The sequence below is a fragment of the Nelumbo lutea genome, chromosome 2 (assembly GCF_056320005.1).
Source record: "Nelumbo lutea isolate HS-2025 chromosome 2, American lotus-T2T, whole genome shotgun sequence".
In the NCBI taxonomy this organism is placed as follows: domain Eukaryota; kingdom Viridiplantae; phylum Streptophyta; class Magnoliopsida; order Proteales; family Nelumbonaceae; genus Nelumbo; species Nelumbo lutea.
The window spans coordinates 73653083-73658845 of NC_142685.1; positions in this window are offsets into that span (position 1 = coordinate 73653083).

Genomic DNA, 5763 nt, shown 5'->3' on the forward strand with positions numbered 1-5763 from the left:
ATATTTTCCAAGACCTCAAAAATCTTCCCAAATCTTCAAGTTTGATGTGTTTTTTATGTTTTTTTTTTTTTTTCAGATCTAGCATGTGGACAAGTATGAGAGAGGTTTGGAGTTGTTTGGGAGGAGAGAAAGAAGTTTTCTCTCCTGAGTTCAAAGAATTATATTTCCGCATGTATCGTTTTAGCGTCGTATCAGACGAACGGCACCGATATGGCATTTCCGATTTCATATCGTATTTTGTATCGTATGCTAAAAGATATGATACGATACGCCCCATATCGAGTGTAGTGTATCGATACTTTGAACCTTGCCCACTCCAATGGGTTCCCCCCTCCCCCTAATCCACCTTAGGTTTTGGTCCCCCTCATGAAAATTTCCTAGCTCCGCCCCTGCTCACATGGGGCGCAAATGTGGAAGCAGGATTTGCTCCTCACAAATGGGCGCTTCACAGGTACATCCATGGTGCATTGGGAGAATCTCCCGTATGTGAATAATAAGCTAATAAGAACAGAAGATGTTCTCAATGCATGGTAGGATGTGTGTGCGAGATGCCTGTGAGGCGCCAGGTGTGAGGAGTAGATCCGGTCTCGCAAATGTGAACTCTGTGATGGTGGGGTCGTGGCCCTACAGCTATGAAAAACTCTAAATCATGTAAGACTATTTCAAATATAAGTGAAGTCTGGTCATTACCAACTAGTGGCAGGTGTATGGTACCAACAACCGGACGTTTTTGGGCAAGATCACATATCCACCCCACAACGCCCCACAACACAACACCATCCTATATTGGGAACATCTCTCGATTATGACATCATCGGGATTGGTACTATCATCAGGAGGTGTTCCCAATACATGCTGAAGATGTGTTGTGGGGCGTTGTGGGGCAGAGATGTGAACTCTTTTTGGGCATGACATGTCAGCACATTCAATCACTGCATGTCTTTTTTATCAAGAGTATGTTTGGTACAATAATGTCTTTGCACATGGACACACCAACCCATGATACTCATCCGTCTGAGCATTCACGCTTGTTGTAATTACTTGCACTCCATAACCATCGGATTGGCATCATGTGAAGAATCCCTTTTGTGTGGGCCCACCACTGAGTCCAAACTCGTGAGCCCATATATGTTGTATTTTAATTTTATTAGAGGTTAAATTCATGAAAAACACACTTGTACGTTGTTTTTTCTCTTACTAAAACCAGTTTTTAACTTGTCTCACATCGGAAATTTACAAAACTTGTTTTAAGTTTTTAAATAGGAGTTTATTTATATTCCTTATAAATAAAGAAGAGAGTATGGAGGGTTGCTAGTTGCTACTGCACAATGCGGCGCAATGAGGCGCACTTTGCTCGCACCCACATGGCTCGCAAAAGGTGGTTGTGACTTTTAGTGCAAAATTGATTGTTGATGTTTCAACGGTCATGATCAGGTGTGATCAAGAAACACTATTCAAAATTAATAATCATTAACCGTTAACTACCTTTTAAAAGAGCCTTATCTGAACCAACACCTTCCTCTCATCTATAACTTTCCAAAAATTATTTAATGTGCGTTAATCAAGCAAATACAAAATCACTTTTGTCTCTTTAAATTCAATCATACCATTATCTCACACAAGATTTCTTGAAGATTCTTCAATTTTAATGATTGCAAATTCTTGCCAAGAGCTGTGTTGTATTCTACAAACAAATTTGTCTATACAACCCAATAGCAAATGAGTAAAAGTGAAGGGTGGCAAATAACGTTTAAAAGGTCCAATTTTCCAACCATATATTTAAGCAGTAGTCGCTATCAATGTGGGGCCTCCACGTGAGAGTACCATTATTCAGTAGTATTGACGACGATACGTTGTTTGGTACATCCAAGAGAAGCGTTTTGTGGGGTCCACCGTTACTTTGGTCGGACCAAACATGACTGAACAACATCCGTAAAATTTGCTGCTCCGGCCCGGAGTCCGAGCCCAGCAGCATGACTATGCCACAAAATACAAGCTGGGCCCGAAATTCATGGTAGGCTATGTGAGTACAAATACGCTCCTCACTCGACCTCACAGATTATATCAGCCGTACATCGAAAACATTTCCGATACTTATATATCATTATTCATGAAAATGATCCTAATATACGGTTGAATGTAACCGTAAGTGCCGCGTGAAGAGCGGATCCCAATTCGGCCTGTTTAGCCCATCTCAACATGTAAGTGTGTTCCGTTGGTGGTTTTTTTTTTTCTTTTTTTTTTTCAGAAATAGGAAATATTACCATTCCTGAGGAGTGTAAGTACTGATATTACCACCCTCACTGGTTGAGCGCAAAAAATAGGATCTCATCTTGGGGGTTATCAAAATAGGCATATTGTTCTTGCTTTACACAGGCTATTAATTAATATTAAATTAATAATCAAAATTTGTTATTAATTAATTAAAAGTATTTAAAGTTATTATTAATATATAATATTTTAATATTTTTATATTTTAATATTTTTTATTGTTTTTAAATTAAAATTTGATTAACTTTAAATAAATAAAAATAATTACAGAAACTAATATTTTTATTAATTTCACTAATAATTAATAATTATATTGGAATGACAACGAGGTGGGTTCAAGGTGGTGAGATACCTCATCCCTATTTCTATCCCTATCTCATAATCAAGACACTCTACCTCATCCTTGTCCCGTATCTTACATCAGACGGGTTCAAGGCAAAGCAACCACTCCTCAATGTTGAGCGAATTCAAGAGTAACGTACCCCACTCCTCATCAACGATAAAAAAATCCTTGAATTTTCCTACCCCGTATCCCATATTAGACGAATTCAAATAAAATTATAAATTAAATCTTGTTGGATTGTCATGACATGACCCATATGTGACTCGCAAAAAATAGAATCTCATCCAGTTGGGGTTATCAAAATAGGCATATTGTTCTTTCTATACACTGGCTTTATATTTTATGATAACTGTCTATGAGTCGCATGTAAACATTAATCCGCAAACACCGTACTGATTTTTGATCAAATCAACATGTTAATAGAAAAAAAAAAAAAAAAAAAAAAAAAAAAAAAAAAAAACCTTGTCAATGCTACAAAATAGAGGAAACACAATAATCTAATGAACAAGCACACACTGAATCATTCATGGGCGTCATACTTGCGTCAACAAACGGCTTTTATTCTGTTTCTTTATTAATTGGGAAACGCCCATAAATTCGTGGTTCAAAACAACAGAAAATCAAAAACAAACCAAACACCCTCTAACTGCTTACCGATTGACTTCTGGCATGTGGCATGCAACGGTAAGTGGCCCCACTGAACCTAACCGCTTTCACGTAAATTATACAACCTCACCGACGCACGCCAAGTTGGAGCTAGCTGCCCAGCTCCTTGAGCCGATACGGGACTAGCCGGTGCCCGGTCATGGTGCACAATACTACAGAGTAACTGGTACCAAGTTGATAATATACTAAAATTGATCTACACCGTTAGATAGGAAAGAGTGATGCCACGTTGGCAGCATTAAAAGTGCGTTGATGTGATTTGTCGTTGACTGTTGAGGGGAGAGGGTCGACAGCTGTGGGCATAAACATGTAAGTGCACAAGTACTGCCGGTGATAGTTGCTTATGCAAGGAGTTTAAACGAATATTCTTTTAATTTCTTAATATGACCTCCTTTAAAATTTATTTTCCTAATTCTTTTTTTTTCGAATAAGGTAGCCAGGTAAGTTGAACAATTTTATGAAAGCTCAAATTATGGAGTGATGATGGGCCAGGCCGGGATTTGGGGCAAAATCATTCAATTACTTTGATAACTAAATATTTTAAGGATGTTAGATGTCTAAATCTAATCTCATTCAATTTAAATTCTGAAAATTTTAATAAATTATTAAAAAATATAACAGAAAAAAATATATAAATATTTTTTAATTACTTTGATATATATATATATATATATATATATATATATATATATTAATAAATTTCCGATTCAGGGTCTATTTGTCTTTTTTTTTATCCATATTCATGATAACTAGTACATGAAACCGTTCTAACCACCAGTTTTCGAGTTAGTGGTTTGACCATCCGGGTCAAATGGTTTGAACAGTTTAAATATTTTAACAGGTGATATATCATCTTATCTATTAGATTAAAATATTAGGATAAAATACATGTAAATATAAGAGAAATAAGATTTGACCGTTTGAGAATGAGAGAGATTTGAGAAGTTGTTCGCGACTGAGAGAGTTTAGAAGAAGAAGAAGAAGAAGAGGAGGAGGAGGAGGTAACTTGTAGCCTGCAATGGCAATGACAGCGGTGGCAATGGCAAAATACAGCGACAACAACAGTGGTGAATTGGTGATGAGAGTATATCTGAGATTTCTTTGCCTCAGATCTCACTCTCCCTCTCACAAATCTGACGTCTAAACTGCTCTCCCAAATCTCTTAACATGAGATTTCTCTTACTGTTTCACACGTCTCTCAACTAGTCTCTCTCCAGTAGATCTCAGATCTGAGGGATCTTCTCTCTTTTCATTCTTGTCTAACTTATTAGAAGTAATAAACAACAAACTATTCTCCGGATCGAATAGCTCAACAGTCAAATTGTCTAGCTCAACAGTTTTTTATCAGGAACCGAGTTTGGGATAAAACAGAGCCAATTGCCTAACTGATTTTTGATCTAAATATCCAAATCAACAACGGTTCAAAAACATTGCATCTCACCATAAGACTAGACCCATCATGCATGAGATGTGGGAATGGAGATACCGATCATTTTCTTTTGTTGGTAGGAGATCGATACCCTGTATAAGCCCCCTTGATAGGGGTCCAATAAAATGAATTGAGATCTGCTCACAAGACAATGTGTTCCAACACCCTTTGAAGTTTGAACATCATCTAACACTGGAAATCAGCACATCGCACTGAGAGTAAAACCCACCATGTATAAGCTGTGCTGAATGTATTTAATTGTGAGCAGATCCAGACTCCAATCAAATATTCCCTCATCCTATCCTAATTTTCCACGTGTCATGTGCTACACGAATTAGTTCCAATCCAGATGTTGCCAATCTGAAAATAAAAATAAATAAATAAATAGTGTCCTGTGCATATTGATTTTTGACCCAACTGATTACTTACAAAGTATGGGTCGTAATGATTTATTAAATTAGTGACACCGTGGACCTTCTTTCTGTCCTATATCCCCGACCCCAAAGATCTATTACTCAATTGGTTTGGTGAAATGGGCCCCACCTGAATAGGCTCTAACCAAGAATTTGGATTCAGTTCTCACAAGACTATATTCACACCGACCGTTCTGTTCTTATAGCCACTTACAGCTGTGTAAGAATATATCGGGATACAAGTGGGGGTATGAATACTCTGAGCACGGTTGTGTGAGGACTGAATCCAATCCATATAACCACTGAGCCAATGAATGGTGAAAAATCCTGAACTGTTCACCAAAAAAATCGCTTTTCATGCAACTTGTTTTAGGCTCCTTTTGCCTGGGCTCAAGTTCTGATTGAGCTGCCGAATCAAAATTTAAAGAAGCCAGTAATTTATATCAAGGACAGAATATTTGCGCTCCATAGATAATTTACCAAACATAGTCTATAGGCTGTCTACAATCTACATAGAGCCCACCTTGCAAAGTCAAAACCCTGCATGAAAACCCTCTCAAACAGGGGTTTTTCACACACTGGCTTCTAGCATTGCAAGACGGGCCCAATAGAAAAACTTGAAGCCACGATACATTGCTGGC